This window comes from Balaenoptera physalus (genome assembly GCF_965194825.1).
Source record: "Balaenoptera physalus genome assembly, chromosome: 6".
Lineage (NCBI taxonomy): Eukaryota > Metazoa > Chordata > Mammalia > Artiodactyla > Balaenopteridae > Balaenoptera > Balaenoptera physalus.
This window is the reverse complement of record NC_138885.1, coordinates 7,259,469-7,281,953: the sequence shown is the minus strand read 5'-3', so window position 1 is coordinate 7,281,953 and position 22,485 is coordinate 7,259,469. Positions and strand designations below refer to the sequence as shown.

The 22,485-nt window shown below is 38.9% G+C and overlaps 1 protein-coding gene across 5 annotated transcripts in view; it reads right to left on the bottom strand.

The window, feature by feature from the left end:
• Nucleotides 1-22,008, bottom strand: part of WDR33 (WD repeat domain 33) — a 99,981-nt gene extending 77,973 nt beyond the window's left edge. For 2 of the 5 annotated variants that reach the window (XM_082465671.1, XM_082465670.1), the window contains exon 1: nt 21,840-22,007. The gene's annotated coding sequence lies outside the window, so the exon portion shown is untranslated. Of the gene's footprint in view, nt 1-21,839 lie in introns of all 5 variants that reach the window. The other 3 variants (XM_082465672.1, XM_082465673.1, XM_082465674.1) reach the window with 3 other exon arrangements.
• Between the last annotated feature and the right edge of the window lie 477 nt (nt 22,009-22,485).

Below are 22,485 nucleotides of genomic sequence, written 5' to 3'. Positions count from 1 at the left end.
GCCATTTTTAGTTTGTGTATATGATGTGATGGAATGTTCTAATTTCATTGTTTCACACATAGCTGTCCAGCTTTCCCAACACCACTTGAAGAGACTGTCTTTTCTCCATTGTATAGTCTAGCCTCCTTTGTCATAGATTAATTGACCACAGGTGCATGTGTTTATTTCTCGGCTCTACTCTGTTCCATTGACCTATGTATGTGTTTTTGTGCCAATACCATGCTGTTTTGATTACTGTAGCTTTGTAACATAGTCTTAAGTCTGGAAAAGTTAGACCTCTAGCTTTGTTCTTTTTTCTCAGGATGACTTTGGCAATTCTGGGTCTTTTGTGGTCCCATATAATAATCCCATCTAGGATCATTTGTTCTAGTCCTGTGGAAAATGTCACTGATATTCTGATAGGGATTACACTAAATCTGTAGATTGCTTTGGGTAGTATGGCCATTTTAACAATATTAATTCTTCCAATCCAAGAACAAAGAATATCTTTCCATTTCTTTAAATCATCTTCAATTTCCTTCAACAGTGTTTTATAGTTTTTGGCATATAAGTCTTTCACCTCCTTCGTTAAATCTATTCCTAGGTGTTTTAAGTTTTTTGACACAATTTTAAACAGGATTGGTTTTTTTTTTCTTTCTGACATTTCATTATTAGTCTACAAAAACGCAACAGACTTCTGTATATTAGTCTTACGTCCCATTACCTTGTTGAACTCATTTATTAGTTCTAATAGTTTTTGTGTGGAGACCTTAGAATTCTCTATATAGAGTATCATGTCATCTGCAAATATTGACAGTTTTACTTCTTCCCTTCCAATTTGGATACCTTTTATTTCTTTTTCTTGTCTGATTGCTGTGGCTAGGACTTCCAACACTATGTTAAATATAAGTGATAAGAGTGGGCATCCTTGTCTTGCTCCTGAATTTAGCAGGAAGACTAAACTCCTAGAAGAAAACATAGGCAAAACATTCTTTGACACAAATCGTAGCACTATTTTCTTCGATCAGTCTCCCACAGCAAAAGAAATAAAAGCAAAAATAAACAAATGGGACCTAATCAAACTTACAAACTTTTGCTCAGCAAAGGACACAATCAACAAAGCAAAAAGACAACCTAGGAATGGGAGAAAATATTTACAACCCATGCGACCAACAAGGGATTAATTTCCAAAATATACAAACAGGTCATACAACTCAATATTGAAAACAAACAACCCCATCAAAAAAAATGGGCAGAAGATCTAAATAAAAATTTCTCCAAAGAAGACATAGATGGCCAACAGGCACATGAAAAGATGCTCAACATTGCTAATTATTAGAGAAATGCAAATCAAAACCATAATGAGGGGCTTCCCTGGTGGCACAGTGGTTAAGAATCTGCCTACCAATGCAGGAAACACAAGTTTGAGCCCTGGTCCAGGAAGATCTCACATGCTGCGGAACAACTAAGCCCGTGCGCCACAACTACTGAGCCTGCGCTCTAGAGCCCACAAGCCACAACTACTGAGCCCACGAGCCACAACCACTGAAGCCCACATGCCTAGAGCCTGTGCTCCGCAACAAGAGAAGCCACCACAATGAGAAGCCTGCACATCACGACCAAGAGTAGCCCCGATTGCCACAACTAGAGAAAGCCCATGCGCAGCAATGAAGACCCAATGCAGCCAAAAATAAATAAATAAATAAATTTATTTTTTTTTAAAAACCCACAATGAGGTATCACCTCACACCGATCAGAATGGCCATCATCAAAAAGTCTACAAGTAAAAAAATCCTGGAGAGGATGTGGAGAAAAGGGATCCCTCCTACACTGTTGGTGGGAATGTAAATTGGTGCAGTCACTATAGAAAACAGTATGGAGGTTCCTTTCAAAACTAAAAACAGAGCTACCATATGATCCAGCAATTCCATTCTTGGGTATACATCTGGAAAAAATGAAAATTCTAATTCAAAAAGATACATGCCCCCCAATGTTCATAGCAGCACTATTTACAATAACCAAAACGTGGGTGCAACCCAAGTGCCCATCAACAGACAACTGGCTTAAGATGTGATAGAGTGCTCAATCATAAAAAAAAGAATGAAATATTGCCACTTGTAATAACATGGATGGACCTAAAAAATATTATGCTTAGTAAAATAAGTCAGATAAAGACAAATTCTGTATGATACACTTATATGTGGAATCTAAAAAGTAATACAAATGAATCTATATACTAAACAGAAATAGACTCAGACACAGAAAACAAATTTATGATTACCGAATTTATGGTTACCAAAGGGAGACGGGAAGGGACAAATTAGGAGTATGGGATTAACAGATACAAACTACTGTACATAAAATAGGTAAGCAATAAGGATTACTATATAGCATAGGGAATTATACCCAATATCTTGTAATAACCTATAATGGAATATTATCTGTGAAAAAAATTGAATTATTATGCTGTACACCTGAAACTAACACAATATTGTAAATCAGTTAAAAAAAAAGAAATTTAGTTAACACCTTTTGAATTTCAGACTATCTATATGTATTACCCCAAAAGTAAATGAAATTTGTTTCACAGTTAATATATAATGATTCCGTACATTAGAAACTCAATTTAAAACACTGTAAAATTTCACCCCCTCACTCAACTTGGGAAATAGAAGCCAGAATTGTTTTGTTTTTAAGAAAATCTTTTTCTATTCCATAAATGGTATGTGTATAATTTTTTTAAAGCAATAGGGGTCTGACTGGATCTCCTTTAATGACTGGATAGTATCAATTTATAAGTGACAAAAATATAAATTCAGTTGCTTATTCTATGTTGGATTAAGTTTTCAATCAAAAACCTGAGATAGTTCTCAGCTGGAAGGTCTGTTAAGACTGAAAGACAACATACATGTCATATATGTGATCAGTCCCTCCAAATGGAGAATTCAGTCCAGTATATTTCTGGAGAACTGACAATCAGCTTCATCATAACATTATTTTAAACAAATGAATAAGACACAAATCTAATATCTAGAGTCCATCTGAAACACTTTTAACCAAAATTAACTTAAAACAGGAAATACAACTTTCAAAACAACAGCTGTCCTTTCACATGTGCTTTAGCAATACTTTCTATTCCCAAACTGCAAGCTACTAATAATTTAAAAGCCTCTGGAGATTGATGGCTATCAGTACAAGGGGAGTAAGCTATAAAACACTGTGGAGGTTTCCCCCAAAATTAAAAACAGAATTACCATACGATCCAGCAATTCCACTTCTAGGTATTTACCCAAAGAAAACAAAAATACTAACTCACAAAGATATATGCACCCCATGTTCACTGCAACATTATTTATAACAGACAAGATACGGAAACAACGTGTCTATATATGTGTATACATTATAGACACATATATATGTATCAAAATTATTCTCAGCCATAAAAAAGAATGAAATCTTGCCATGTGTGACAACATGCAAGGGCATCATGCTAAGTGAAATAAGTCAAAGACAAATATGTATGATCTCACTTACATGTGGAATCTAAAATACAAACAAACAAAAAACAGAACTCATGCAGAAAACAGATTGGTGGTTGCCAGAGGAAGGGGGTGTGCAGTAGGTGAAATGAGTGAAACGGGTCAAAAGGTACAAACTTCCAGTTATAAATGTCATGGGAATGTAATGAGTAACATGGTGACTACATTTAATAATACTATATTGCATACTTGAACGTTGCTAAGAGAGTAGATCTTAAAAGTTCTCATCATAAGAACAATAATTTGTAACTATGTAAGATGACAGACATTAACTAGACTTATCTGGTGATAACTCTGCAATGTATACATAAATCAAATCATTATGTTGTACACCTGAAACTAATAAAATGCTATACGTCAATGATACCTCAACTTTTTCAGAGTTCAGAAAAAAAACAAAACAAAACTGAATGAATAAGTGAAAACCATGCTGTACACAGTTTAACCTCTCCTTAATGACTATTAGAAGGCACTTGAAGATCCTGTTCCACCTCAGTGTCACATTAATACGGACACTAATGATATTATATATACTGTGAGCCAAATCTGTATTACCTATTCATAATTTGCATGTTTTAAGCCTTGGTCCACTGTGAAAACAATACATGGTAATGATAGATATCTGGGAAAAGAGGAGAAAGTAAAGAGAAGAGGGAGCAAGTAAATACAGTCAGCCCTCCATATCCACAGGTTCTACATCTGCAGATTCAACCAACTGTGGATGGGAATAAACCTTTTTTAATTCCAGAAAATTTCAAAACACCTGAATTTGCCACACACCAATAACTATTTGCATAGCATTTTTCTTGCATTTACAACTATTCACACAGCATTTACATTGTATTAGTTATAAGTAATCTAGAGATAATTTAAATGTGTGTAGGTTATATGCAAATACTATGCCTTTTTATATTAGGGACCCCCACCTCCTCCAGGGGTCCTGGAACCAATCCCCCATAGATAGTGAGGGACAACTATATGGTACCATTGTTACTTGTTAATTGTATGTGAAATCATGGATTATACCTAAATTTTTACTCTTCCCCCCCCCCCTTAATAATTACAGCTTAAGAGTTTTGCGTGTTACAAAACTATTTGCAAGTGTTTTTAACAACTTCCTAAATGTTCCATTAAATATAAGATGATTTACTTAAAATAGTAAAAATGTAGAAAGACCAAGCTGGTTTCTTGGGTACCAGTTTCTTAAGCAGTCCAAATCTAAGCTTAGAAGAAAAGTTTAGCATTAAGCACCTTTACCTTCATGGATAAGTTCCAGCTTGCTCTTGCCAAGAGAAGAGTGCTTGAGTTACAGAAAGCATAATTAGTTTGAAGAATTCAGTCTTACATATCAAAATAGATTTTGATATATAAATGAGTTTTGTGAGATGACAGCTGCCTCTATTCCTATAACCATTTCACCTGGACTGTCTAATCAGTCCTATGAATATATACCTAAACGTGGTTTTTTTGAAAACCAAATAGCTGCCTCATGACAATTAAGTACATGTTATTTATGGAGGAAAAAATATTAAATTTTGAATTCAGCATGTACGCTCCCTAGTCAATGACTTTAACTTAAATTGTATGTGTTTGTAAAGCATTCATTGTCCTACATCAGACTTATATTAAATAATTCCATCCACTTATGGAGGAGACGATGTAGAACAGGTAGAAGCTGGGCACTAGTTCATGTGCCTATGAGTCAGTAAAGATGGAAATAATGTCCAAGGTGGAGTTGGTTATTTTGAAATATAAAGATTATCATTGAGGTAAAAATTCTATTAACTGGAAGATCACAGGATATATCCATCATATTTTTCAAGACAGGGAGTTTTTCATGTGGGGCAAATAGGTAAAAATTATACTGTATGGTAATTGCAGTAAGGTTCTAAAGAAAGAAAAAACTGCAGAGAAATCTATGCAATAAATAATTTGTCCAGATTGGTTTTCATTTGGGCAAAGAAGTTCTGAAAAATCTGCAATGCAGTTTACTCATCAATTGAAAGTCCTCCAAAAACAGAACTATTGGGAAACCGTGGTATGTGGGGATGGAAAAGAAAAGCTCCCTTAGTTTTTTGGAGAGGATAACTTTAAAAATACTTAAACAGCTAAGTTTACTCGGTTCAGTTAAGATTAAAACTTGTTGATTTTAACACTGCTGTTACATCAAAAACAAACTTATGTAATATTCTGGGTAGAAAAAAAAATTTATATATATATATATAATATAAACATGATTTACTCAGATGTCCCACTGTTGGACATTTGAATTGTTTTTAAGATACATCCTACTAAAATACAATACAAATGAACATATCTACGAAACAGAAACAGACTCAAAGACACAGACAACAGACTTGTGGTTGCCAGGGGGGAGGGGGTGGGGGAGGGAAAGATTGGGAGTTTGGGATTAGCAGATGCAAACTAGTATTTGTAGGATGGATAAACAACAACGCCTTATTGTATAACACTGGGAACTATATTCAATATCCTGTAATAAACCATAATGGAAGAGAATATATATACACATATGTATGTATAACTGAGTCACTTTGCTGTACAGAAGAAATTAACACAACACGGTAAATCAACTATACTTCAATAAAATTAAAAAATAAAATAAAATACATCCTACTAAAATTCAAATCACACTGATCATCTTTGTACATAAAGCTTTTTCTGTAGAACCATTTATTTCCACCATAAGCAAGAGGAACTACTGAAGTCACTTTTTTTGATACTTCAGGTTTAAAAAAGAAAAATCACTTTTTCTTGGTTGTTTCTTTTTTAGTTTTCCTGATTATTAATAAGTTGAATACTTTTCCAGTTTTCAATTTTATTAACCAGTTTTTACTCCCACCAGTGTAAAACTCCCAGTTTTTAAAACCAGTGTAAAACTCCCAGTTTTACACTGTCTTTTCATGTCTTTCAAATACCATTTTGTGGAATAAATCTACGGTCTTTGTCGTTTGTCTCCTACATGATTAGGTTCAGGGAAAAAACTTTCAGTATGCATTTTAGTTGTTTGGATTCTGAACTTAAAAGGCATACTTTTTATACCTCTGGAGTTTTTATTGTTTCCCTGTGCTCAAACTAGAGTGGATCCCCATTATTCAAAGATTCGGCATTTGCAAATTTGCCTAATAGTTAACTTTTTCTGTAGCCCCAAAATCGACATTTGTAGTCTTTGGCGGTCATTTGTACATCATATGCAGAGTTGAATCACCCAGAACTCAAGTTCCCAGCTGAGGTATAATCAGGCAATGCTCTGCTTTCTTGTTTCAGTTATCATACTGTAAACAAGTCTCCTTTTTGCAATCTATTGAGTGTCATGGTTTCCACATTTTTGTGCTTTTTGTTGATTTTCCTGCTTAAAATGCTCTCCATCCCCTCCCCGTCCCCAAGTGTTGTGCTCAAGTGCTGTCTAGTGTTCCTGAGTGCAAGAAAGCTGTGATGTGCCTTATGGATTAAATGCAGTTAGATACTAAAGCTGTAAATAACTAATGCTGTTCACCATGAGAACAATGTTAATGGATCAGCAATATACATTAACTAAGGCATCTTTTTTTTTTGGCTGTGTTGGGTCTTCGTTTCTGTGTGAGGGCTTTCTCCAGTTGCAGCGAGTGGGGGCCACTCTTCATTGCGGTAAGGCATCTTTAAACAGAAACACAGGGCTTCCCTGGTGGCACAGTGGTTAAGAATCTGCCTGCCTATGCAGGGGCATGGGTTCGAGCCCTGCTCCAGGAAGATCCCACATGCTGCAGAGCAACTAGGCCCGTGCGCCACAACTACTGAGCCTCTGCTCTAGAGCCCGTGAGCCACAACTACTGAGCCCACGTGCCACAACTACTTAAGCCCATGTGCCATAACTACTGAAGCTCACGCACCTAGAGCCCATGCTCTGCAACAAGAGAAGCCACCGCCAATGAGAAGCCTGTGCACCGCAAGGAAGAGAAGCTCCCGCTCACCACAACTCGAGAAAGCCTACGCGCAGCAACGAAGACCCAATGCAGCCAAAAATAAATTAATCTTAAAAAAAAAAGAGTAACTATCCTTAAAAAAAAAAAAAAAAGACACACATAAAATAAGGTTATGTTTTGGCTGACTGACTCAAATACTGTCACAGAGGCTCACAGGAATCTAAATTTCCTAGGAGCAACGGTTCAGTATTTGCTAATTCAGTGTTTGTGGCAACTTTATAGAACATAACTACCAGGAATAACAAGAATCAACTGGAGTTGGCAGCACTTACTATGTGCCACGCAGGATCTTAGTTTCCCAACCAGGAACTGAACCCGGGCCCTCGGCAGTGAAAGCACAGAGTCCTAACCACTGGACCGCCAGGGAGTTCCCTCTCATTCTCTCCTTTTAACTCTCCTTCAACTGAAGAACTCCTTCTTCAAGCTACATCTTAAAAGTAAGTTCAAGATAGACTGCAAAGTTGCACCACTCTAATACTATTCACAACTCCTCCACAGAACCCCTAAGCCTTGGGGGAAGGGGATACTGAATCATTAGAGTGCAAAGAACAACAAACTATGGAAGCTAGGACTCTATTTAAGGCTCTCCTATCCTGGAGAAATTTTTGACACCTCTGGGTCTTTGTTTCCTAGATCTCTAAAATGAAGAAACAGGATTAAGAACCATTAATACCACTCAATACTTAAAATGTGTAAAACACAAAGAGTGATTATGACTTATAATCTTACATTTGCTATTCAAGGAAACTTCGGCAATTTTTAAACCATGTTACAACTAGCTGTGATTTCCAGAAATACCTTTATATGTTTATAAATTTCAGAGAACCATTCTATGATTTAATAGAGATCTACGTGGGCAACTAAAAAATCCTGTCTTGCAAAAAAGTCTTTCAGTTCAGTTCACAAGCGTAACAGGCAACCAGAGAGGAATGACTAAATTACTTCTGCATATCTGTATCACGAAATTTTATATAATTAAAAATGTTTGAAATATTTTTAACAAATTGCACATGATCTAATACTAAGTGGAAAAATCAGATTATGAAAAAATTACAATTATCTTAAAAGAACTATACACTTTTGCTCAAAAGCCAGAAAATGGGAAGGAACACATAACGAAGGTAATAAGAGCATGGACTTATGGTAATATTTTGTTGACTTCTTTTTTTTTTTTTTTTTAATTTTTGGCTGCGTTGGGTCTTCATTGCTGCGCATGGGCTTTCTCTAGTTGCGGTGAGCAAGGGCTATGCTTTGTTGCGGTGCGTGGGCTTCTCATTGCAGTGGCTTCTCTTGTTGAGGAGCACTGGCTCTAGGCACGTGGGCTTCAGTAGTTGTGGCACAAGGGCTCAGTACTTGTGGCTCGCAGGCTCTAGAGCACAAGGCTCAGTAGTTGTGGCGCACGGGCTCAGTTGCTCCGCAACATGTGGGATATTCCCGGACCAGGGATCGAACCCGTGTCCCCTGCACTAGCAGGCAAATTCTTAACCACTGTGCCACCAGGGAAGTCCCTTGTTGTCTTCTTTACACGGTGGGTTTTTCCAAGTTGTCCACAACAGACAAGAAGGTCTGTATAAGGAGCTAGGAGTAGTGTTTTTTTGTTTTTTGTTTTGAATGCTATTCTGAAATCTCTAAGTTTGCCAAACACTCTCACAACCTTTGTTGGCATATTCCTATACCAGTGTTCTTAATTACTTTTGTAAATTTATGCTTATTTATTACACTCAATTTATTCAGCAGTCTGCACTTCTAAAGTATATTATGCATAATCATGGAAAAGCATGTATCATACTGGTAAAAACCACGTATCTGCCTTTCTGTCTAAACTATAAATTCCTTGTAGGCAAGGACTGAATGTTTTTAATCTCTATATTCTCAGTGCCTTGCATACAGCCTAGCACACATGGAAATGGTAATAAATATATGTTAAAATATATGCTAACAGAAAATCATCATCGGAACACCCATTAATAGTTGCTACAGACAGGGTCTACCAATGGATGCTAAAAATTTGAGAACGAACAGTATATTTACACAGTTTCCAAGGTACTTATTAACTACAAAAGAAAAAATATTAACTATACAGTGGAGAAGTACAGCAAACACAGTATTTGGTCATAGAACAAACAATAATTTTTGTGTTTCTGTATTACAGGTAATGAGCTAAGAGAATTTTCACCAAATTAAAAGGGTCTGTTTGCAATGGTCTAATTTAAAATACAGAATGTGTAGCATACACAAAATAAACATTTAGAGGTGAGAGAGCAACCCTTGAGACGTACAAAGATAAAGTCCATTCTCCAGAACAACTATAACAGAGAAAATGTTAACAGCCCTCTTAACTGTCCATCAAGAGACATGCCTTCTGTATTAAGACTCTTGGACAGAGAAAGCAAATGGTGGTTTCAACTAGTCTTAATCAGGTTGGCAGAGCACAGAGGCTTGATCTGCAACTGTGACACTGTAAGTCTTAAAAAAAAAAAAAGTATATATATAAGAAATAAAAGAGCAAAAAGACTGCTCCAGTTAAACATGTCCAAGGAGACAACCAAATGATTGTCTGGTTTGGGAAAAAAAAAAAAACAGCTATTAAAGACTGTTTGAGGGCTTCCCTGGTGGCGCAGTGGTTGGGAGTCCGCCTGCCAATGCAGGGGACACGGGTTCGTGTCCCGGTCCGGGAAGATCCCACATGCCGCGGAGCGGCTCGGCCCGTGAGCCACAACTACTGAGCCTGCGCGTCTGGAGCCTGTGCTCTGCAATGGGAGAGGCCGCGACAGTGAGAGGCCCGTGCACCGCGATGAAGAGTGGCCCCCGCTCACCGCAACTGGAGAAAGCCCTCGCACAGAAACGAAGACCCAACACAGCCAAAATAAATAAATAAATAAATATATTAAAAAAAAAAAAAAAAAAAGACTGTTTGAATGTGGACCATATATTACATAATATTAGGAAATTATGGCTAATTTTCTTAGATGTGTTACTGCATGTTGATACTGCATGCTGAAGCGTCATTTGTCATGTATGCAATTACTCTCAAATGGTTAAAAAGTATGTATGTATGTCTGTATGTATATAGAGACAGATTGTTACTGGTTGAATTACATCCCCTCAAAATTCACATGGTAAAGTCTTCACCACTACCACCACCCCGTACCTTACTGGGTAACAGGGTCGTTGCAGATATCATTAGTTAAGATGAAGTCATACCGGAGTAGGGTGGGCCAGTAATTCAATATGATTGGTGTCTTTATAAAAAGGGGAAATTTGGACACATGTAAAGATTGGAGTTATGCTGGCACAGGCCAAGGAACTACCAAAAACTAGGTAAGAAAGGTCTGGAACAGATCTATCCCTAGCACCTTCAGAGGGACCATGGCCCTGCTGACACCTTGATCTCAGACACCTAACCTCTAGAACTGTGAGACAATAAATGTCTATTGTTTAAGCCACTCAGTCTGTGGTATTTTGATATATCAGCCCTAGCAAGAAAATACAGCAAAACTATAACAAATGTTGAATTTAGGAGGCAAATAAATGGTATTAACTTCTTTCTTCAACTTTGTGTATATCTAAAATGTTTAATACTGTAGGGTAATGCCTTAGAATTGTGTGAATATTCTGTTCTCTAGTAACCATTCATTTAACAGGTATTGATGAAACTTATCTGACCAAAAGGAGCTTTGTTTGTTTATCAACATCCACAAAATAACTTGCTGGGATTTTGATTGGGAGCATGTTCAATCTACAGATCCAGCTGGGAAGAACTGACATCTTGACAATATTGAATCTTCCTATCCACGTACTTTACATATTTTGCTATGAGAGAGAATGCCATGGGAAGAAACAAGAATGAGTTGGGGAGCACTGATGTGAAACAAAAGTTTCAAATCAACTAACTTATAAGGGTAATAAAAGAAAGTATACACCAAGTGGAGAAGGGGAAGAGGAGCAATTCCAGGCAGAGGAAACAGTAAGTAGAAGTAAAAGAGAACTACTTTTTGGGTTTTTGTTTTGCGATATAATTGACATACTGGGTTGGCCAAGAAGTTCGTTCAGGGTTTTTCCATAACATCTGATGGGAAAACCTGAATGAACTTTTTTGGCCAACCCCACAACATTGCATTAGTTTTATTAGGTGTACTCAAGTTTTTAAAAAATGGTTCAAGGACAGGGTAGTGGGGAGAGGGAGCAGCAGAGGAAGAAGCCGAAAACCTGAGTTCGTACAGTGGGGCTAGATTCTGAAATGTCCATTACGCCAATCTACACACAAGAGTTTATATGTATCAAATAAAGCAGGAAGCCTTAACTGGAGTCTATGGATACATAAATGGGCAAAAGGATTTAAATGACCTCTCCACCTCACAGTTCCATGCAGAATTCTAATATGGATATTCACATTTTTGATAATGGGAAGAAGTATAAAACTTTCATAAGATTCCTATGGGGTCCAAAAAGGACAGAAACCACTATTATAGGCAATGGTGAATCATCCCCAAATTAGTGATTTTAAATTCTTGTTGCTACTCATGCTACAGAATGACTCATCATTTACTGAGAAGCAACAAAACTCAAGAAGACAAAAACTATGATAAGGCTTCCCTGGTGGCACAGTGGTCAGGAATCCTCCTGCCAATGCAGGGGACGCAGGTTCGAGCCCTGGTGCGGGAGAATCCCACATGCCGCGGAGCAGCTAGGCCCATGTGCTGCAGCTGCTGAGCCTGCGCTCTAGAGCCGGTAAGCCACGGCTGCTGAGCCCGCATGCCACAACTACTGAGCCCACGTGCCACAGCTGCTGAAGTTGGCGTGCCTGGAGCTCATGCTCCGCAACAGGAGAGGCCACCTCAATGAGAGGCCCATGCGCCGCGGCAAGGAGTGGCCCCTGCTCACCGCGGCTGGAGAGGGCCCGCAATCAGCAGTGAAGACCCAACGCAGCCAAAAATAAATAAATTTATTAAAAATTTTTAAAAAACTATGATAATGCAAGTGGTGGTTTGGTGTGAGAGAAACCACCATATTCACACACTAATACTGCACCTACTTTGACCAAGCAATCCCACTTCCATGAATTTATCCCTACACATGTGCTCACACAGGCACAAACACATATGCATAAGGTTATTCAATGGAGCACTGCTTTTAATAACAAAAGACTGGAAACCACCCATGTCTATTAAGTAGAGGACTAGTTTATCATGGAATACCCATACTATATATATAAATTTTTAAACAGTTTGGCAGGGTTTTTTTTAATGTTGCGTATTTTATTTATTTTTTATTTATTTGTTTTGGCTGCATTGAGTCTTCGTTGCTGCGTGGGGGCTTTCTCTAGTTGTGGTGAGCGGGGGCACTCTTCCTTGCGGTGTGCGGGCTTCTCATTACGGTGGCTTCTTTCATTGCAGAGCACGGGCTCTAGACACGTGGGCTTCAGTAACTGTGGCACTCGGGCTCAGTAATTGTAGCTCGCAGGCTCTACAGCACAGGCTCAGCAGTTGTGGTGCACGGGCTTAGTTGCTCCGCGGCATGTGGGATCTTCCCGGACCAGGGATCAAACCCGTGTCCCCTGCATTGGCAGGCGGATTCCTAACCACCATGCCACCAGGGAAGTCCCCCCATACAATGTATATTATGCTAGTGATACTATCAGGAAGGTAGTTCTATTTAGGATCTCCAAGATATACTGTTAAGTGAAAAAAAGTACAAAACAGTGTATAGACTACAACTGTGTAAGTGAAAAGCAACAAAAAAGGGACACATACACATCTGTAGTAAATACATTTGCTATATAGAACCCAAAACATCTATGGAAGAATTTACAACGAACTGCTAACTACAGCTACTGGATATATGAAAAAGGATTAGAGAATAGCCATAGGGAAGAGACAGATCACTGTATATCCCCTTGTACTTTGTACTTTTTTTTCTTTTTTGGTAATTTGTTTATAAATAAATGAATGAATAAATGCATAAAAATAAAACAACTTATAGAAGTAATGCTACTAAGTAGTGTTATGAACATAGGCACAGAACTAGAAATGACTACTCTAGGCACAAAACTGCTGTAAAAAACATAGTTGCAAATAAGCATCGTGGGTAGAAAATGTGGGTGAAAAAAAAACTCCCTCATACTATCAACTATAATTTGAGTACATAAAACACATGAGGGAGGCACCTTGCTACACACTTGGGATGTGGTGTGTGTGGATAAAATCTACCAAGAGGGAATTCCCTGGTGGTCCAGTGGTTAGGACTCCATGCTTCCCCTGCAGGGGGCACAGGTTCGATCCCTGGTCGGCGAACTAAGATCCCACAAGCCTTGCGGCGCGACCTGACTAATTAATTTTTTAAAAATCTACCAAGAAATATTCTGCCAAATCCTATGATTATCTGGCAGAGTTAAAGGCTGAAATCATTAGGTTACTAAAATAGAAACATACCAAAGTCCCAGTTTGATAATCAATTTTGAACAAAGCTAGATATGTCAAGTTCAGAACCACAAAATAATGTCACCACTTACTAACTGATGGAAGATTTCCCTATTTCAGACTTTTCTGGCTATGCAAACTTATAATTTTAGCTCTCTCCCAAAGACGATGAACCAAAAAACTCTCCCAAGTTACACTATGAAATGTTCGGGGGTTTGTTTTTTGTTTGGTTTTTTTGTAAAGGTGGAGAAAAGAACACTAAACTGGTACTCAGGTGACCTGGATTCTTCCACTAACTGTGTGATTATGAACAAATTTAATCTCCTCAATCCTGTTTCTTTAAGGGTCTAGATCTGATGACTTCCAGAAGTAAAATAATTCTAAAATTTCAAGATTATACAGGGAGTAAGCAACGATTTTCCAGTTTCTTTCAGCTCATTTTAAAACTTGGCTTAACAACTAAATTAAATGTAAAAGCATTTAACAAAATACATAATCATTACCAAAGGAAGAATCCTAAAGAGACGGTCTTGAATATTTCAAATTTGTCAACAGCAAGATGAAACTGACAAACTTAAGACTCTGAGTGCCTCTTGATTTTGGAACAGTGGTTCTCAGTTTCTGGTTTTATTACCCACACTGGCCTAAAAGCCTAACTAGTTCCTCAGTCTTTGGCATTTGTGTCTTTACCCTATGACACATACTATCTTAGTTTGGTATCTCCCTCCAAACAAGTCAGTCTGGATTTCAAAAGTACAGTCAGTGATTATTAAAGATATAATCAGTGAGACTTAACCAAATACCTAAAAGTGAAATTAAAAAAATTTAACCAATGAAACATATATCTTTTTTTTTTTTTTAAGCAAAGGCTTTTTTTTTTTTTTTTAACATTTTATTTATTTATTTATTTTATTTTTTGGCTGCGCCATGTGTTAGTTGTGGCACGCAGGATCTTTGTTGAGGCGTGCGGGATCTTTCGTTGCTTCGTGCAGGTTTCCTCTAGTTGTGGCGAGTGGGGGTTACTCTTTGTTGTAGTGTGTGGGCTTCTCATTACAGTGGCTTCTCTTGTTGCAGAGCACGGGCTCTAGGCGCGTGGGCTTCAGTAGTTGTGGCACACGGGCTCAGTAGTTGTGGCGTACGAGCTCAGTTGCTCCGCAGCATGTGGGATCTTCCCAGACCAGGGATCGAACCCGTGTCCCCTGCATTGGCAGGCGGATTCTTAACCACTGCGCCATCAGGGAAGTCCCCTGGAATGATTTCTTGGATATATTGTTAGGAAAAAACAAAGTTCCCACACACGTAAATGGAACTAGATCAATCTTAAAAATTTTCGTGCAGTAAAGGACACAATCAACAGAGTGAAAAGACAACCTACAGAATGGGAGAAAATATTTGCAAATCTGGTAAGGATTTATCAGATTTATCAGATTTTATCAGAATATATAAAGAACTCCTACAACTCAGCAACAAAAAAAATCAAATAACTCACTTAAAATTTGGGCAAAGCGCTTGAAGAGACATTTCTCCAAAGATGATATACAAATGGCCAACAAGCATATGAAAAAGATGGTCAACATCATTAATCATCAGAGAAATGCAAATTGAAACCACAATGAAGTACTGTAACTTTTGAACACAGTTCTCTGTTCATTTTTAGTAGAATAAATTCTAAGGAAAAAAAGGACTGAAAAGAAATCAACTGCACTCAGCAGGATGTAAACTGAAACTACTTTCTTTGTAGCAAATCCCAATAATAACGTTATAATATAAACTGATGATTTTTGAAAACATGTTTCCTAGCTCTGGCCACTGAAAGGAGCCTAGAAGCAAAGACACTCTAGTAACAGCACATATACTACCTAGCACCCAAATTTTAATTTATAAATATCATTTTCCATCAAAAGAAAGCAGAGTTTTTTGGAGAAATAGAAAAATATAAAAAACAAGAAGAAAGGAAAATACAAGAAAGACCTGGGTTATTCTGTTTTGCAAAAACCAAGAAAGCCCTCAGAGATTAATCAGGCTCAGTCAAAAAGAACGTAAGAGGGAATTCCCTGGCGGTCCAATGTTTAGGACTCTGCACTTCTACTGCAAGGGCCAGGGACACAAGAACCAGCTCGAAGAGGGACTCACACTGGCCAAATCTGGAACAACTTAAGCATCAAAAACAATAACAGGGGCTTCCCCGGTGGCGCAGTGGTTAAGAATCCGCCTGCCAATGCAGGGGACACGGGTTCCAGCCCTGGTCCGGGAAGATCCCACATGCCACGGAGCAATTGAGCCCATGCTCCACAACTACGGAGCCTGCACTCTAGAGCCCAAGAGCCACAACTACTGAGCCCACATGCCACAACTACTGAAGCCCGCACACCTAGAACCCGTGCTCCACAACAAGAGAAGCCCCCGCAATGAGAAGCCCGTGCACTGCAACGAAGAGTAGCCCCTGCTCACCGCAACTAGAGAAAGCCCACGTGCAGCAACGAAGACCCAACGCAGCCAAACTTAAACAAATTTTTAAAAAAAAACAGTAACAACTACAACATACCAAAAAACAGTATTAGTAATTCTCCAAAAGTGAAAACAAAACGAATAGACTATACTCTAAAAAAAAGTCAGTCATTAAAGAAAAAAAGACCACAGAACTGGTCTTGATTAAAAACTAAAGAAATATGACAATCAAATACAATGTTCAATTTTAGGTTGGATCCTAAATGACACGGGAGAAAAAACTCTGTAAGGGATGTTATTGAGACAACTGGAGAAACTGGAATATGAAATTTGAATATCAAGTATTGTATCAATGTTAAATGTGTAGAATTTGTTAATACTGTGGGTATTTAAGAGAATGGTGTTCTTAGGGGAAAGATGCATGGTGTCTGTGAAGGACTCCAGATGGTTCAGAAAAAATACATGGGCTGGCGGGAATTCCCAGGTAACCCAGTGGTTAGGACTAGGTGCTTTCATTGCCGTGGCCTGGGTTCAATCCCTGGTTGGGGAACTAAGATCCTGCAAGCTACTCAGCACGGCCAAAAAACACCAAAAACATGGGATGGGGAGAAAGAAGGGATGGAGGGAAGGAGGGATAAAGCAAATGTGACAGAAAGTTAACAAGTGGTGAACAGGGATGAGAAAGTATATGAGAGTTCTTTGTACTAATATTCCAACTCTTCTGTAAGTTCGTATTTATTTCAAAATTTAAAAGTTTAAGCAGAGGGACTTCCCTGGTGGCGCAGTGGATAAGACTCCGCTCTCCCAATGCAGGGGACCTGGGTTCAATCCCTGGTCAGGGAACTAGATCCCACATGCATGCCACAACTAAGAGTTCACGTGCCGCTACTAAGGAGCCCACGTGCTGCAATTAAGGAGTTGGTGAGCGGCAACTAAGAAGTCCTCCTGCCGCAACTAAGACCCAGTGCAACCAAATAAATAAATAAATATTTTTTTGAAAGTTTAAAACATGAAAGAGGGGGAAGCTCTTTTTTTTTTTTTTTTTTTTTTTACAGAAAACAGCTAATAAATGTAAAGAAATAACAGAGCCATGAGGAGAATTTTTGTAGACAGTTCACTCATTTAATTTTTATAACCTCCAATTAAATAAATGACTAGGCCAACAATCATCAACCACCAGATGACAGGAAAAATGTATCTTTTCAAGGAAGAAAGCTGACGGACACCACGCTAACCAAGTAAACAGCAGAGTAAACAATGGGGCAAACTAACATCTGGTAATCCTCACCACCTTACTGATCACAGAAACAGGAGAACCAGACATTCTGTCCTTCCTGATGTAATACAATGTGAATTACATATCATCATCTATGAAGTATTTTCGCCAAAAATATCTGACCCAAATTTAATCAAACCTCTCTAGATCTAACGTCCAGTTTATAGGAAATTTTTTAAATAGAGAAATAAGTTAAATGACATTTTAATCATTTAATCAGAAAATCCCAATTGTGGAACATTCTTTAAAAAGTCCATGCCAGAGACTTAATGCTAACTGTCTTAAGCATAATAATGGTTATTGTTTTTATACAGTCTTAGCGGGAGGCTAGTTTGCAATAAAAATACATAAAGTGTAGAAAAATGGCATTATTTTAAAGAGATCCATCCTGAGGTATTCAGGGGACAAACAGCATGATATCTGCGTTTAATTTCAATTGGTTGTTGAGGGGAGAGGTATACTGAGAACTAAAGCAAAATGGTTAAATGTTAGTAACAGATAAATCTAAATGAAAGGCAACAGGTGTTCACTGTGTTACTCTTTCAACTTTTCTGGATATTTGCAGTTTCTCCTAACATAAAAAGATAGGAAAAAAGTTACCAGATTATCCCACATACAAATAAAGGGAATTTGCTCCTTAAAAGTATTTTACTAGGGCTTCCCTGGTGGCGCAGTGGTTGAGAGTCTGCCTGCCAATGCAGGGGACACGGGTTCGAGCCCTGGTCTGGGAAGATCCCACATGCCGCGGAGCAACTAGGCCCGTGAGCCACAACTACTGAGCCTGCGCGTCTGGAGCCTGTGCTCCACAACAAGAGAGGCCGCGATGGTGAGAGGCCCGCGCACCATGATGAAGAGTGGCCCCCGCTCGCCGCAACTAGAGAAAGCCCTCGCACAGGAACGAAGACCCAACACAGCCATAAATAAAAAAAAAAAAAAAAAAAAAAAGTATTTTACTAAGTGGGACAATAAACAGAGCAAGTGCCTATAACAAAGTCAGCCTTCAAGCACAGTTAGGCATTTGTCAACCCACCCAAGGATCTGTTCAAAACCGTTAAGGCATAGTGGCCGGTACTACACAAAGTAATAGAAGGCAGTCACACAGACCTTAGGTTAACCGGAGAGACAGCTGTAAATAAATAAATACTCACTGAAGACCTCATTAATGGGAAGAGATTTAGTTGGATGTTGAGGAATGGACAAGATATGCATAGTCTGAAAGAGGTCACCAGTAAGGGCAAAGAAGCAGAATAATAAACCAGGTTTGTGTGAAATATGGATCCCAGCAGAGTCATGAAGAGAATTTTTGTAGAAAAATCAATCATTCCTCCATTTTTATAATGCTTAGGCTTCATGAATACAAAAAATATATAAGGCTCTGAAGCATCTGCCTTCAAAGAGCTGACAAAGTAATGGAAAAGATACTGCTTCAATCAAAATACATTAAATAGAGATATACACAAAATTCTTTAATAACACAGGAAAAGGAGTAATTAGTTTACCAGCGGAATGAGATTATCAGTAAGTTTTCAATAAAGATATTTGAGTTAGTTTTTAAACAGTGAAAATGGGGAAGGTAGGAATGGGCAAGATGGATGAAGGGGGGCCAAAAGGTACAAACTTCCAATTCTAAAATAAATAAGTTATAAGGATGTAACATATGACATCTTGACTACAGTTAATAACACTATACTGCATATTTAAAAGTTTCTGAGTAGATCTTAAAAGTTCTCATCACAAGAAAACAAAATTGTAATTATGTATGGTGATGGACTTATTGCGATGATCATTTTGCAATACACAGTAATAGCTAATCATTATGTTGTACACCTGAAACTAATACCTCAATTTAAAAAAAAGTGACCTCATCAATTAAAGTCACAAAGAAAAATGCCAAAAATTACTGAATGCTTACTATGTACTAGACACTTTACCTTTGAAATAAGTACTATAATTAACATTTTCATATATAAGAAAACTGAAGTTCAGAGAGTGTAAATGACCAAATGTAGAAAAGCTAGTTAGTGGTGAGCCTGGCATTCAAACCTAGGTTTGTCTACTGCTAAAACCGTGGCCTTTACAATACTACCCAGCTCTGGGAATTTACAAGCACTCAAGTTATGAACATAAGGTACAATACAAACGTTATAAAGTCAGTCAGTACCAGAAAATACTAAAATGTTCTAGGGCCAGAAAGGATGAGAGTAATGTACAGATTTTCCAATACTATACATATTTAAGAGTCTCAGAAAAACTTCCACTATTCCAAAAGAAAAAGTTTCAGCACAAGCAAAAGTTTCAACACAAATAAAATCCTGGAATAATGTTTGGCAGAAAACTAGAACAATCTGGAATCTTAAACAACAAATCTGGAATGCTTAAACAACTGGTAAGTTTATGACATTTAATTAAACATACTTTGATAATGAAGATTTCTAATCTGCAGCCTCTAGCTAATTAATACTACTTTATCTAAAAGTCCTTTTTTTTTTTTTTTGCTAAGCAAGCTCAAAAGGATTACATAAATAGATTCTTAAGTGAAAAGCTTTCACTGATATCTTTGTCAATATATTTGTTACACTTAAAAAGCTTTACTTTACCTTACCTTCTTCTTTCTTATTCTGAAATATGAAACAGTTCGAACTTCAGCAATAATCAAATAGCACGTTTTTCCCAAAGTAGTGTGAAAAATATACGGACTTATTACTTAGCAAAGAGAGCTTTGAATAAGCACCTTAAATGGTTACTAAAAGTATAATTAAAGCCTTAGGTCGGGGTAAAACTGTGATGGCAAAATCCGTCGTTTTAGTATTTTTCACCAACCTAAGAATGCAGGTTAAGCCATCAACTTCAGGGATAAGTATTTATTTTTTTCCTAAAGCACTGTGATGTAAGGCCAACTTTCTATGAAAATTCTTCCCCCATATACACAAAGATAAAAATTTTCCCTAAACTTCAAGAAAAAAGGCCAAATACGGAACTAGACGCCTCAACACAAACTCAAACCGATACAGTATTTTGCCGCCTTCTAGGCAAGGAGACCAATTAAAAAGTGCAAAGGTATCTTATGGTTATAAAAGACAGGCATCAAAAGCAATTAAGATTAGGAACAGAAAAATGCCATCAGGGGAAGAATGAACATGTTTCCTTTTAACTAACAGTCTCTAAAAGTTTTGTTTAAACAGATCTACCACTGCATCACGTTCACAGGCAAAAAATGCTGCGTGTACTGAATCTCCAGGGTGTACTTGAAAGTCAACTCAGTGCTCCCAAGAGGTATTCCTTTTAACATAGGCTTTTTGTTCATACTCGTCTTCGAAAGTTCCCGAACAGTCAACTTCATGTCATCTGTGTGGGAATTACTTCAAAACATTCTTGACAGTCTTTCTACAAATAATCCGTGCTTTTCTGACTTGATTTAAACAGGTCCAATTACGGAATTCCCTATCGACCCGCCTCCTTCTCCTTTCTCCGAAAGGACCACCAACCACTAGGGTTTACAACCAAGTAACCACAGTTTTTTCCTTTCCGTAAAAAAAAGAGAATGCCTTCTAAGAACCTAAATATCTAGTTGCCAGAAGTCTTAAAAACGGAGCCGTGCATGGAGTTCTTAAGAGATACTTGCAGGGACCATGATCTAAACCAAACAAAATACAAATGTAGATATTCCAAAGGAGCAGGGGATTTTTGCCTGTCAAGCTGTGAACTTATCCCTGTTAAAATACCGACTTCCAGCCACGATAATAACGAGGCTAAACCTTCCGCCGTTTTACAGGTTTCGCATTAACTAACTTCCCATGACCCCTTCACCCAACCACTCAAAACCACACTCCATTCCACTCTCGGCCCAACCCCTTCCACTCCCGCCCCAAATTCCAGTTTTAACGCGCTTCCCTCCTCCAAACTTCCCAGTTTTCTCCGTGGCCTACCCTACCTACGTCTTCTCGTCGCCACCGGTCCCCAGTCAGGGCCTTAGTCCTACCATGCCCGCCTTTCCCGGTCTGCCTCAGGCCTCTAGCCCCGTCCCCTAAGGCCCGAACCCGCCTCAAAGAGCCCTCGGGAGATCGATCCTCCCAGCTCTTCCAACCCATCCCCAGGCACCCCCCCAGGCCCCCAAAGCACGCAACGGCCGAGCTTGAAAATGGCGGAGAGTGCCGCCGCCTGCTGCAGGCGAGCGGTCCCGTGCCGCCGCCGCACTCACCCTGTGGCGCTGAGCAGAGCTCCTAATGACTAGCGAGCGAAATGTTCGTCTTCACAGTCAGGAATGTCTCTCCTGTCTGGCCTCCTCCCTCCCCTCTCAATCCCACTCCTCCAAAAGAGCAGCCGCCATCTTCCCCTATGAGCCACCGAGCGCACGCCCTGCGTCATCACGCACCGGCGTACACTTCTACGTCACGCGCGCCGGGGCCGCCGGGCTCCCTAGGGCTCAATCTGCGCCTGTGCATAGGTGAGAGGCGGGGCCTGACCGGAACCCCACGCGGCTTCGCTGAGCGACTCCTTTGTTCCAGCTGAGATGAGGTCGGCGCCGCCGGCGGAGGAGGGACCGGGAGAGGGTGGTGCTGCCGTACTTTTTTCACATTGTGAGCTAACCTTGATGCTCTCAGAAGTACCCAGTTTTCGAAAATTTGAATGAGAAATTTGTTCGGGGGCGGTGCTGCAGTTGCTAACTCTGTTTATTCCTCCGTGGAATTGGGGGTCCGGCCTGACAGTATCTTAAGAATTTGAAGGAAAGCGCCGAGCTGAGTCAAGCTCACAGAGTTCGCGCGTTCCCAGCGCCTCTGAGTTATCGCCTTTCCTCACTGAGAGTGGAGACCAAGTTATAAAAACTGAGCCCTAGGGTGCGACCA